Below are 14,497 nucleotides of genomic sequence, written 5' to 3' on the forward strand. Positions count from 1 at the left end.
TTAGCTAAATGGCTTCTTATTATCTTTATTATTATTATTATTATTGATGCATTTATTTGTTCACTTTAATGTTGCAGCAGGTAAAGGTCGAGCTAAATGTAATTACTTTCTATACTGCCGGGTATCTTAACCTATATTAATAATAATAATAATAATACATCTTAATGTATTTTTGATTTGTGTTTTGTATTTATAATCTGAATCTGCAAAGTAAATAATGTCTAAAAAGTACATTATTTGCTTCCACGATGTAGTGGAGTAGAAGTATAAAGCATAAAATAAAAATATATTAATAATTTACTTTTGGTACTTTTACTGAAGGTACATTTTGAATGCAGGACACCTAACACTTTAGTATTACTGCTTTTACTTCATTAAAAGCTGAGAGTATTTCTTCCACCACTGGAATGTCACAATCACACGTCCAAGGCCTGCAGGCGGCTGTGCACCGCTGGGGGGCGTCTTTCTCCTTTCGTCGTCCGACAGAAGGATGTGCTGTCTTCTTCTGATGTAACTGTTAACCTGGATATATCATCAGACACCGGCGACACACCGGAGCTGAAGCACCGGACAAGCACAGCCGTGTTTAGATGATGGAGCTGCAGCGGTGAGAGCGGGACTGACGAGGCCGACACACCGGGGAAAGAACGCTCCGTGTGGGGGGGGGACAACAGCACGGTCGGCGCTCACCCTCCAGTGCAGAATATAAACACCATCAGCGACGCTGTTATCATCAGTCTTCTGTGCACTCCCGTGAGCTCGGAAGATACACCTTTAACTGACAGCGATGCAGGCTTTATGTGGAGGTCCAGCTGAATAACCGGGACTTACTCCGAGCTGCAGGTGAGTCGCTCATGATGGATATGTTGTTTACCTGCTATCACGCTGTCACCACTAATGAACTCAGTTTCTCATTAATTAGGAACATTAACACGATGCAAATGTTGATTAATCTCCACTGGTATTTGTTGCAGTGTTTGGCATGAGCTGCAGCGGTCAGGCCAGGTGGCATCCATCGTTGTAGCTTTGCTTCTACCACAACAGCTGATCAATATGATTTATATATCTGGTTGTTTGCGGAGAATAATATTGTGTGTGTGTGTGTTTGTGTGCTGTGCAGAGATTGAGTCTCATACATCACCCTCCGGTATGTTGCATACACAGAATACCATCGACATGTTTCCATATTTTATAACAGAAGTTATATCTCATGCATGTAACACACCCAGTATAGAATTTGCATAGGCATTAAATCCCTACACTGCTGGATTAACCTGTTATTAAATCCCCTACCTCCACCCCTCCTGTGTGCACCATCAAGTTCCCATCAACAGACTATACACTGCTGCAGATTCACTCTGACAGCCAGTTTGTCAAATTGTGATTAAAGAGCAACCTTATATAGGACTATGTGCTATGTGAGCACAATGTAATCTGCATTAATTCACAAGCACAGCTAGATTATGACCCTGGGATCCTCTACAAGGTAGGGTCACAACATGCAGGGCTCATAGTGCATTGATTTTGTGCTTAATTGGTGCAAATTTCAAAGTAATCAACCAACAAGTCCAGCTGCTCTTAAGATAAAAGCTAATGTTAGCATGAAACTGGAACAAACACTCGTCGTCTTTCATCAGTAGAAACGAGCAGGGCTGGACCGGTTTAGTCTGGAAAACATTAGAAAATAATGACAAATCCCTGTCACACCATCACAAACCCCAACAGGAAGTCTTTAGATGGGTTTGTTTTGGTGTTTTTAAACAGTACACAATGTAAGTATTTTCAATATTCACATTTGAGAAGCTCGAATTTTAGGTTAAAACAAAAGAAGTACATTTAGTTTAATCAACTAATTGTTTCAGCACTTAAAGTGAGCATCCTCTCTGCAGCACCCTGAACTCATCACGCATCTTCTTTTTTTTAAATATATTTTACTTTCCTGAAATTTGTTCCGTCTTTCTCCTTTTCGCTCTCTTCCCTTCTCCTCTTTCTTTAAATCACTGCATAAATATTTTGTACTTGCTTGCTCACCCATTTACTGTCGAACACTTGACCTGTCCTTGTCACACTTGTCCTGTACATCCTGCTAACAATGCAGGCATCTCCAGGGCTGGAGCTATTCTTAGACCCTGAAGGTGAGAACACTAAAGAGGTGTCGTTGTACGTGTGATCTACACCGAGCCTGTAACTTATTTAGACGGATGCTGCAGTGGAGCAAAAAACTTTCTAGGAAGGATACTTAAAACCTGGAAAGAGTTTCTCAGCCTGCCTGTCGCCTCCAAGCTATAAATATTCACATGTGCAGTTCTGTAGATACACAAACGTGTGTGTGGGAATCACCAAGACATTGCTAACGTTCAGCAGGTGTAATGTTTACATTGTTCAGCATCTTACTTTAGCGTGTTAGCATGCTAACGTTTGCTGATTAGCAGTAAACACAAAGTACAGCTGATGCTGATGGGAATGTCATTAGTTTTGCAGGTATTTCATCATAACCCGAAGTACTGGCCAAATTAAAATCTTAACCTGGTGATAAAAAAAGAGTCATCATCTGGGGATCATGAATGTCCGCACCAAATTTCACGGCAATCCATCCAACGTTTTAATCGTGGTGGACTGACCTTTTTCTCAAATGTGAGGATTTGCTGCTTTTGTTTTGGTCATCATATCATAGTAAGATACATACATTTGTTTTTTTACGGTGCGTTAAGTCATTAGAAAACATCACCTTGGGTTTTGGGATACTGTGATGACATTCTTAGACATGCTAGCAATAGTTCTTGAGATATTTCACTCAAAAACACAAATGTCAGCGTCCTGGAGGCTATATAGGGAAAGGACTCATCCTTTGGGGATCATGAACGTCTGCAGCAAATATCACGACAATCCATCAGATAGTTGTTGAGATATTTCAGTCTGTGGTGGACGCCCGACAGGCCCAACGTACTTTTAGAGCTGTGCGGCTATCGTGGCAAAAACAAATGTGTGTTTTCCAAAGATTTCACCTGCTAATGGAAGTTGTGTTGTGGCAGCTTCACAATCACCACAACCATCAGATCCACTGCTTGATGCACTGGCCCTGTTTCCTCCCATTCCATGTTCGCTGTGCATGATTTTAATGTGTGTGTCGGGGGAGTGAAAGAAGATGGAGCCTCGCAGGATCTGATTATCGGGCCAAAATGATTAGGTTTGCTTTAATGAATGCTGTTAGGAAGTGGCCACCGCAGAAAGAATGAGTCATGGTATTGATTGCCGCCCCCTCCTTCAGTTGCTCCTTCTCCCCCCCTCTCTACCCCCCCTGTCGTCCATCTATCCTTACTCCTCTTTTCTTCCATCTCACTCCTTTTTTAAATTCATCTTAACCCATCTCATGGAACATGCCAGATTTGTCTCTCCAAAGATATGTCAGACAGGGTTTTGAGGGGAGGTGGCAAGCAGCCGGGCTGAGCGTTGCATACTGATAACGGCATGACTCGCTCGGCGGTACAGTCTGGATGAGAGAGGGGGAGGAGGGGGAGCTGCTGAGGAGAGGAGGGGGTCTTGTCACGAGATGCCACGTCATCGCAGTGTGTGGAATCTATTTTTAGCAGGGTAAACAGAGGGATTCCAGCCCACTGATCATGGCTTCAGTCAGGACTGTGTGGTGGGAGGCTGGAGACACTCTGTGGTGTTGCTCTTGGATGTGAATGAAAAACATTTATTTTCAGTCCTGACCGTCGGCCTCCGCCATCCCTCCCGTCCCCTCCCTCCGCCTCGGCCTGTCAGGGAAAAACACTGCGCCACAAAAAGACAGACGAGCTCCCCGTCTTTGTCCTCCTCATTCTGCTTCACATGCATGTACATATGCACGTCTCTCATAGCAAACAGAGGTAGAACGTAACCAATAATAAGAATTTGATTTGTAAGAGACAGTAATCAAATTATACAGCACAAAGAAAAACCAGATAAATGACATAAAATAATAGATACAATAAATAATATAAACTACAACTTAAAGTTTCTGTGTCCAACTTACATGAATGCAAATCTTTATTGCACATATTCTCTATATTCTTTATACTGTGAACATCGCACTATTTATTCACAGAACATTTAATTGATGGATTAATGTATTTGTTTTCTTCTCTTTTTTTAACTGTTATTTTATTTTGCACCCTTTTTTGGCAAAATTCCCAAAAAGGGACAATAAAGTCTTATTATTATATTATTTTTTAAACTAGAATTGATTTGTTTTTAATACATAAACACAATATCTTGACAGATTTTTCACTTATTATAAGAAGGACTTAATTTATATAATATAATAAATAATAATAATAATATATATATATATATATATATATATATATATATATATATATATATTAAAACACGTTCAAAGAGGCATTTTCTACACTATGAGTACATTTAGTTTGCTGATAATACTTCTGTACTTAAGTGATATTTTGAATACAGCACTGTTACTTGTATTTTTATATTGTGATAATACTATTTTACGATTACTATACTTCCACCACTGATGCATACAGAACAAGCTGCACGTAGACTCACATTACCAGGGTTTACAGCGGGCAGTCAGATGGTGCCCTTGCAAGAACGCTGTAAATATAGATCCATACCTACATGATGTGCCCAGTTGCTTTGGGGGGGGGGGGGGGGGGGTCGGTGTTATGTGAGACCTAGGTTGGGGGAGTAGGATTGTTCTGAGAATCCAAAGCTGTCACGTTTGGCCACGTTTGCGGTGCTCGTGCGATTTGTTTGAGCACTTACTCTAATTAACAATCCCTTGGCTTTGTTCAGGTCCAGCGAGGCGTTGTGTCCTCATCAAATATTCAGACGCACACATATGTTCAGTGGTATTGATGAGCGAGAGCAACCTGCTTACCTGATACTTAGAGCGTCACTCGGTTAGTTAAAAGTAATCTCCGTGCATCTGTTTCCTCACAGTTCAGACTGAATGAGTTCCATGCTAGCAGCTCTGGAGCTTTGAGCTAAATGCTAACAGCGGCATGCTAGCATTCACACAAAGAAGATGCAACCGAACGCTGAACAACACATTTTTAGGCGACCGAAGTGTTACAGTGAACTTTCATGAACTGAAAACACTCCTGCTAGTTATTAGAGAGAATGCTTCACTTTTCAGATCACCTCCTGGGTATTTCACTTAAAGCCACAAATATCAAAAGTCACGAGGACTCATCCTCTGGGTATCATGAATGCATTTACTAAAATCCGTAGTAATCCATCCAATAGTTGTTGAGATATTTCAGTCTGGATCAAAGTGGTGGCCCGGTTCTGTAATGATTGTGTGAGTGATGCATCTTCCCTCAGACGTTATGAATGTGAGTAATCAAGAGACGTATCTGTAGTCTTAATAGATGCTCAATACTGGTGACAAAGGAAAGTGGGTGAAAGGAGCGGGTGTCACTGCAGAGCGTGCCCCATGTCACCCACGCTGCACCGGCTGTATATTAACCCGCCTCGGAGGCCTGGAGCCGGGCCAAACAGTAATGGTGTTGGCCCGAAAAGTGGAACTTCCCCCTCCTTTTTATCTCTGGGACTTCAAATCTTCACAGCTTAATAACCGGTGTCTTCCTTTACTGTCCCCCGTCTCTTCTGTCCACCTGCGGTACCCTCTTGTTCCAGGCGAGGCTATAAATGGAGAAGTGATGTGTTGATGGAGTTAATTGTGACTTGTTGAAAGAGGCTGCTTCTCTGATCTCGGCAGCCCGCTGCTTTCCTCTCTTGGAACTTCTCGTCGAGGTTATTTGAAGGAATAGTTCAGACATTTTGGGAAATACGCTTAAAACATCTGTTAAAAGCTTCTCGGCTCTGTTCTCTTATGGTCTTCATGACATTTGTGATGTGCTATTGTCTCTTACAGTATGTTTCAGTCTTTGTTTTGACCTAGCAAGGGACTACAGATGCAAAAGAGTTGACAGCTGTAATCTGACACCGTGCATCAAATGGTGACATTTATGTTTTCAATTGTACTTGCTCCCTTTTAAATAAAATAAATAAATAATGAAATAGATGAGAAGATCAATAGCACTCTCATACAGTATCTGTTAAATATGAATTTACAGCCATGACAGTTAGCTTTATGTGGCTATTGTCATCGCTGCTTTCAAACCCAAAGGATGGGCAGCCTGCTAATGTGCAACTTTCTCTTTTCTCTCTCTCAAATTACAAAAGTTCACCAGGAAATGTTTGCTTCTTTTAGGGGAGTGACTTTTTGTTTTAGTAAAGAAAAAATACATTTGAACAGATTAAACTATGAGATCAGATCAGCAGGTGGTTTACTTCTACATGTGTTGACATGCAAGGCTAGTTTGTAAAAAAAACAAAAACATTTGTGACCCGGGTCAGAGCTGCTTTGCCAACAGATAGAGATGGATAGATAAATAGATGGATGGACTTATTGATCCCACTTTGGGAAATGAATGTGTTCCAGCAGCAGCAGGTTGTCAGGCATTGCACAGGAGTAAAGTAAATGTATATATACAGATTTACATCTATAGACTACAGCAGGGCAAACGGCCTCTGAGGCTGTTTTGTTATGCAATTTCAATAACATTTTGATTAAGTGTTCATCCCTACATTCTTTCTCTCTGCTGTACTCGGGTCTCAAAAGAGGTCTTGAACTCAACAACCTGATTAGATAAAGGTTATTTATAGAGAGGCGTACTATAATGATGCATGTACTGCTTGTTCTGCTTTTCAAGCTGCTTGGACTTTAATCTAAGCTTGAAAAGAAATGTTGGCTCTTTTTTTACACCAAGCAGCCAGAAACTATCAATATAAATCAGGGAATTTCTGTTTCCTCATTCATCAAATGTTTGTTTGTAAGTGAGCACCATTCTAGATGCACAGAGTAACCGAGGGCCCAGATGAACGGTGTGAGCGGTGATTAGCCGAGGCTCCCTCTCCTTCCTCAGTGACAGTGATGCATCGCCGCCATTTACCAGAAAGCAGGAAAGCAGAGCAATTTGAGAAGCATCACAACTAACCCCTGCTAGCAGCCCCACCACTATCACGCTGCTCTCTGCTCCCCCTCCACCTCCACCGCCGCCCTGAGATAAAAATAGCTTGTCCTCTCTCATCACCCAGCCATCACGTCAGAGCCACGCTCACTCTCATTTGCTGCACACGCCTCTTTTATGTTGTGATGTTTTGACGGTGTCAGATGATCACATTTAACCGGGGGTGAACGCTCAGACTCCACGGCTAATTCCATCCACTTTTAAAGAAGGTGTAGTGGTACTGTTATACTGTGCTCAGTTTTATTCTGCTCTGTTTCAGTCGTGTTGCATTTCTCATTTTTGGATTGAGGAAGGAAATAGTTGCGAAAACGTAACTTCTGGTATTTATGGAATAACAAGAAGTCTTTTACAACACACTCTGTCATCAAGCTGTTTGCGTTTTATATCAGAAAAACATGCCTCGTTAAATTAGCATCAGCGGGACATCACTGAGTCTCATCGCTGCTGTTTCTCATTCACAGGAGGGAGCGGACACTCTCGCTGGAGATGGACTCCAGGTCAGTGATAACATCTCATATCTGTTACTTTGATAAGACAAACATGTTCTGTCAGCTGAGCAGTGGTGGAGGAAGTATTCAGGACCTTGGTGTTAATACAAGTACCAATGCAACAATGTGCACATTCTCCATTACAAGTAAAAGTCCTGCTGGAGCATTACCAGCAAGATGTGTTTAATATGTGTAAGCATGTCGTAGCTGCTCGAGGTGCAGCTAGCTTTAACTTCTTTATTTACAGTAAGACACATTGTTTCTGTCTGATGGTGCTTTAAATTTCAAACATTTATTGATGTAGGAAAGAAGAAAAAAGAAAGTTCTGCTCCACAAATTTGTATTTTTCTCTAATATTTGCTTTTTTTTTTGTTACCAGTTATTTAAGTGAAACCAACGAGACACTGATTTTAAAGAATCGCAAGCCAAACAGATTGCAATGTGTTGTGTGTACACGCTTATCATTTTATTTGTAAATGTAAAATCTTAATCTAAAAAAGTAACTAGTAACTACAGCTATCAGATAAATGTATTTGAGTAAAAAGTACAAAACTTGCCTTTTGAATTATCGTGGAATAGTAAAGTAAAGAGAATAAATTACACAATTTTCCTCAGTTCAATACGTTAAGGGATTTTCCCAATAACGTCCTTCTTGGTTTGGTTTGTTTGGTATGTAACTGTATTAATTTAATAAGATTTAGGTCAATATTGCTGCGTAACATTGACATTGATGACACTATAAGTACCTCAAAATTGTGCGGCTCTTGAGTAAATGCACTTACACTTTCCACCGCTGCACCTGATTATTTTTTGAACCATTTAACCTCAAAACTTTGTGTGATAATGAAATTAAAACTCTGAAGTGAAAAATAAATGTAGAAATCCACTGGGAATTTAACAGATGCTGCAGCAGCCAGCGTGACGTCCCGACAAAATGCTGTCAGTGACAGCAGGAGCCGACGCACGGTAACCTGCAGCCCAGGCCTCTGTTTGATATGTGCCGGATGAGTAACAGGAGTGTCTGGTGAGGAAAGATGTGTTTGACAAGCTCACAAATTAACAGCTGTAATAGTAGCAGATGTTTATGTTGTGTAGCGGGACTGTGTGGTGTTTAGGGGTTGATTCTGTTAGCGTGTGCTCTGCTGATGCTCGGATAAAGTGTGTGTCTGTGTCTCTGTGTGTGTGTGTGTGTGTGTGTGTGTGTGTGTGTGTGTGTGATGTGTGATGGGTGGAGTACCCATCAACAAGTCATTTCATTCTGAAGATGTACAGCTCCCAGATAAAACCAGAAGCTGCTGCACAAAGCTCATTTTCATTCTCAGCCTCACTTCCTGTTCGATGGTATGACAGTAGATTTAATCTCGGTGCAAATTCACTTTTTGTGATCTTTTGTAGTAAATGTCTTCAGGTTCATCCTCCAGAGCTAAAAGGCCTCATAAACTCTCAACTCTTGTGCTGGATATTGTGTTTGAACTGTGAAGCAGCAGCAACACAATCCCCTATAGAACATGTCTGGCTGCAGGTGCGGATATTTTTATTTATACCTCAAACCCACTGAGACGCGTCGGCTGCATGTAATTAAAGAGACGTTTATAAAGCGTAGACTTGTGAGTCACACAGTTTGTCCTCAGGTCTCATACGAGGAAATATCTCCAGTTTGTGCCTCTGATGTGTCAACATTACATTCACAGCAAATAGTCCGACACTTAACCGCCTGTAAAACACCAAATTGTCTTTTTACAAATGAAATAAACAAGATTAAACTTTAATGAGCTTGAGAGATGTTGGTAGGCTGGTTTTGTTACCATTGGACAGAGCCACGCTGGCTGTTTCCACCTGTTTTCAGTCTTTATGCTAAGCTAAGTTAGCCTGCTGCTAGCTGCAGCTTCATATTGACTGTACAGACATGAGAGGGGCACGCAAAGGGTTACTAAATATACCTGGAAATGTTTAATTAAATAAACATGCAGCAACAAAAATGCAATTATTTATTGATGATGAACAATTATTATATTTGTATTTTACACGGGCTTAGAACGAGGCTCAGCCAATTATAATCAAGGACCGTAACTATCTGTTTTATATTGCAAAATGTAAGCCCGTCTGCAAAGTATGGTCGGTGCTACGTCAATGTGACCAGATATCATGCTCAGCCAGCGTGGTTGGGTTAATACAAGATGTTAAGCATGCCATTTATGAAAAGCTGCTTCAGTATGCACATGTAAATGTAGATCGTAGCCACGGAGGTACTCGAGTGACGTCGCACATACAGTCTGGAATAAAAGCGCACAGTTTTGCTCATTCACTGATTTGTTAGTCAAAAGAAAAGACCTGTGTTCGCACACCTCAGCTGGCTCATTCAAATTCTGTGGGTGATGCAGGTGAGAAAAATACCCAGCAGGAAAGGCGGGATGGTCACGACACCGTGCAAATAGATGCATAATTATCAGAGCAGACGATCTGCTTCTGGGAGCACCGCAGCTAAAAGTGATTCATGCACATGATCTTTACTGAACCTTTCAAACCGTACATCTCTAGTATATACGAGATGTGTACGATTGGATTCAGGCATTAAGGGTTTGTGTGTGTGTGTGTTTGTCAAAAGAGCTTTGCTGGGTGCATTATGGTTTACGCTTTCACTGCGTTAAATTTAGTATTTATAATTTATATTCTCGTTCATAGCTTCCTCTCGAAGTCAAGGACTGCAACAATTAGTCGATTTAAATGATTAGTTTAAGTTAAGATGCCCACATGTCTCATATGAGGATTTGTTGTACAATTAATACCTTTAGCTTTTCCACTGTTGATCGGACAAAACGAGACATTTGAAAACAGCATTCTGGTTTTATTTTCTGATATTTCGTAAACCAAACAATTCATGAATCACTGGAGAAACTCCTCCGCAGATATAATAGATACTGACGGTAATCATAAAGCATTATCTGTCAGTATTTGCCTTTTTATCTCTTTTCTTATATCATTAATATTATTGTAAAATGAAAGTGTTGGTTGGACAAAACAGCACATTTGAAAAGGTAATTTTATAAAGCTTTGTGCACATCTGTTGCAGACTTTAATGAGTTAAAAAGCAGTTTTTATAACAGATCTTTCACCAGATGTGAGACGTGTGTATGTTGCTTTTTATTGAAAGCATCTCACACTCCATTGGGAGTACGAGATAAACACAAGGAGTTAATTTTTACTCAAATTCCTTTTATATCTGTCCAAAAACAAAGTGGAGAAGTGACTCTGGCCTCAGCGTTAAAGAATGATGTTCTCTGAGAGAAAAGGCAATCAATCTGGTGGGCTGCACCGGCGACTTGCTGCATCACAACAAACTCCTCCAATCGGGCTTCAGCCTCATGCGTCTCCATGGTAACAGAGCTTCCTCAGTCTCGAGGAGGTGGAGACGGCGAGGGAGGGAAAACAGAACAGAGGTGGATGGGGGAAGAAGAAGAAGAAGAAGAAGAAGAAGAAGAGAGAACTGATACCTTTTCTTATTTCACTGTGAGGATTTAACCAAGAGAAGCTCCTTTCCGTTCCCGGGGTGGGGGGGGGGGCGAACCGGAGGTGGATTGGCTAACAGCAGACGGTGAAGGAAGGAGCGAGGATGGGGTGGAAAGAAGCCTGGGCTGCTGGTCTCTGTGGGACCATGCAGATCTGCAATGGCCCCTGAAGCCTCTTCTCAGTGGACCAGCTGGGTAGCTGAGGTGTTTCCATCTGCGAGGTAAACTGCTCTCTTTCACTCGTACATCTAAAATACTGCCTTCATTTGCAGCTGTTTCTCTGTTATGAAAACACAGGTACATTTAGATGATGGCAACATGGATGCCCGCCTGTTGGACTCACACTAGTCCAGACTGATGTAGAGGATCTGCAGGTGGCTGCAGTTTGAGGTGGGGACCATAGCGATGGATTCATGTTGAATGCGTGGGATTTATTTGTAAGGATCAGGGTGATGTGTTGCTGCAGCGGAGATTCCTGCCTTGTGTGCAACACATGTTTAATGGTCATGTTGGGAGGTAGTGATGCACGTTCAGTGAGCTTTTCATCTCCGGGTAGTGTACGCTGATGAGAGGAAGCAAAATCAATCAGTACAGGAGTCCCAGAGAAAACAGTAAATAACATTTTGCAGCAGATTGATTATTGTGTACTGTATATATTGTGTATGTGCAGTTTAGCCACAGCTGCTGATGATCACTTACGTTGTCATCTAATTTGAATGAGATTTGAAGACAGAGCCGACACTACAATACTTGACTCTTGGGATTTCATGAAACCTGGAGAGATTATACTCGGCCCGGCCCGCCCGTTAGCGTGGCAGACGTCATCTAATTAATTCGGCAAGACAGCATGTTTCCTTAGATGTGAAGAATGCCTGTTGTGTGTTTTAAATCTATGTTATTATCAAAAGCAACAATGAATCCTGTCAGGGGATCTTGTTAGTGCAGCACGACTCCTGCACTCTTCCAACCGCTGAAGAATCTCATCAGATGCATCCTGGTGCATCACACTGTGATGTGTAACAAAGACATGATGCCTTGGCTTCTTGCGCTTAAATCTGCTAATGCATGTCAGATTACATACACAGTTTACACTATAGTGTTTTCCCATTTGTCCTTGTGATTATGATAATTATTTGGATATGCATTCTGCAAATATGTTCTTAAAATTCATTCATTAAACATGACCGACACATTAAATAAGGACCTCACGTATAGACGGGTTTCCACGCGACGTCATCGTGCGATGCTCGTGCTGAAAATAAACCAGAATGAAATCTTTGATCCTTTCTAACCAACTATAATAACTAAATGAGTTAATAATTAATCCGTTTGGAAATGCAAAGATTAGTTCCACAAACAAATGTACCTCTAAGAAGTCATTTAACTTCGTCTGCTTTTCGTTTTAGTATCTTTCAGCTCATTGTTTTGTTTTTTAAAGGGGACATATAGTTTCAGGTTTACATGCTTTAATCTTCCAGAAACTAATTATTTTTCTCATATTGTCTGTCTGAATATACCTGTATTCACCCTCTGTCTCTTTAAACCCCCCTCCCGAAGGAGCCCAGTGTTATTTCAGAGTTTGCTGGATGGAAGGAACTCCCGAAAAACTCTGATGAATCTACTTCCTGCTTAGCATCGAGCAGTAGTTAGCGATTGGTGAACAAAGTACAAAGCGTTTAGCAGCTAAAGAGCCCGACATTTCCCTCAGGGGTTGGTGGAAAACCAAAAACAGAGCTAAAAGGAAAGAAAATGAACTTTCATTCATCAGTTTAACGCAAACCCAATCCAAGAGGAATGACAATGTTGCTCTGAATCTGCTGTATGTCTCAATAGGGAACATTTCGTAGCCAACACGTCTGTTATTGCAGGTTTGAAGGAGGGAGTTGACCTGCCTCCTCAACTTGTGTTTTATGTCCTACACAACAGTGATTCTCTGTGGCCCTGCGGCGGGGGGGGGGGGTCCGTGATCCATTCATTTAAATTATCATGATATAAAATGCTTCATTATACTTCAAATATCTAAAATAGTTTGTAGATCACGTTCTGATCACGTGATCAGAAAGATCTGTTTTATTTTGCTTGTTACTAAGAGTGAAAGGTGTGTGTGTGTGTGTGTGTGTGTGTGTGTGTGTGTGTGTGTGTGTGTGTGTGTGTGTGTGTGTGTGTGTGTGTGTGTGTGTGTTGTTTAGGTACAGGGTTACTTGCAGTTAATTGAATTGTTTTATGGGTATTCTGTATTGAGATGCTGCAAAAATATTTGTAATAATATATTTTGTGTGTGTTCTTTCAAATAAATAAAACTATAAAGGTTTTAAACAATAAGCGATGTGAAATTATTTCAAGGGACATACATGAGCGGGTCCCCGGCATGTTCTTAATCTTGTAAGGGGGCCTTGACAAGTGGTTTTAATAGAATAAGTAATAATAACGTTTGCATCTCTGCAGAATATAGATCTTTTAGAGCGGTGGTAGCTGCAGAAAAGCTTGCAAAAGGCAGAGAGGTGCGGCTCTCGACATCCAGACTGAAACGTCCACAGTCTGTTTCTGCGGGAAGGATTTGAGTTTAATGCGACTGGGTGGACAATAGGCTGGGGTGCATTTTTCAGGGGGTCTGGTAAGCAGAAAGTCGCCCTCTGGGAACAAGCTGCTGGCAGACGGTGTTGTGTTTAATGGACCAGAGCTGTTTTCCTCTAAGTCGCTTTCCTCAGTGGCAAATTTTGTGCAATTTAACTGAAGGTTTTCTCTCAGTCTGCCATCACACAGGACTGTGATCAGGGGCAGCTGGCAGCCAGTCACCCTCTTAGTGCTGCAGATGAGACATTTACTTTCTCTGCGGAGGCGACACTGACTGTGATTTTCGACTGTGAGCTCAATTAGGAGTCCTTCGAATTTAACTAGGAGACTACAGGATTGTTTGAAACTTCCCAGCGGCTGCATGAACACCGTCTCCTGTTCGATCTTTATTGAAAATGTTTTCACACCATCGCTGCAATCCGAGCCACCCAGCAGCGCTCGCAGTTTTCTATAGAGGACAATCTTCCTTTTTATGTTTGCCGGCATGTTTTTCTTCCTAATGCCATAAAACGAGCTGCAAACTTCATCAGTTAAATGGATTAGAGTGCATCGAGGTACACGGGGAAGACAGAAAGCTAATTTCCTACATGCTGTGGTTTGGTTGCTTTGTGGGAAATTGCCCATAAGCCCAAGGGAACTTTGTTTGGGTTTGAAGCAGTTGTGGTCATTCCCAAAGTAATTAGAGGGAGTGGAGCCAGAGTCAGAAAGGTTTATTGAAGGAGACGACCAGAAAAGCATTACATCACATGTTGATAAAGTACTTCCTGTTATTCTGAACATTGCAGTTGAAGTATGTGGTCGTCTGCCAGTATTTTAATGTTCTACTTTCAGGGTTAAGTGCTCCGTTAATAAGTAAAGTTTTTTGCGGCTTTTGATTTACTGAACT

General features: G+C 41.4%; 1 protein-coding gene and 1 long non-coding RNA gene across 2 annotated transcripts in view; both read left to right on the plus strand.

Moving 5' to 3' along the window:
- The first annotated feature begins 569 nt into the window (after positions 1-569).
- Positions 570-9,124, plus strand: LOC115016541 (uncharacterized). Its single transcript, XR_003833173.1, has 3 exons — positions 570-843; positions 7,505-7,540; positions 8,433-9,124. It is a non-coding gene; the product is annotated as an uncharacterized LOC115016541 (long non-coding RNA).
- Positions 9,125-11,117: 1,993 nt separating this feature from the next.
- The window catches only part of pitpnm2 (phosphatidylinositol transfer protein, membrane-associated 2), a 35,698-nt gene continuing 32,318 nt past the window's right edge, over positions 11,118-14,497 (plus strand). Inside the window, 1 exon segment of the mRNA XM_029444332.1 lies at positions 11,118-11,258. The gene's annotated coding sequence lies outside the window, so the exon portion shown is untranslated.

Source organism: Cottoperca gobio, chromosome 12, assembly GCF_900634415.1.
Source record: "Cottoperca gobio chromosome 12, fCotGob3.1, whole genome shotgun sequence".
Classification (NCBI taxonomy): Eukaryota; Metazoa; Chordata; class Actinopteri; order Perciformes; family Bovichtidae; genus Cottoperca; species Cottoperca gobio.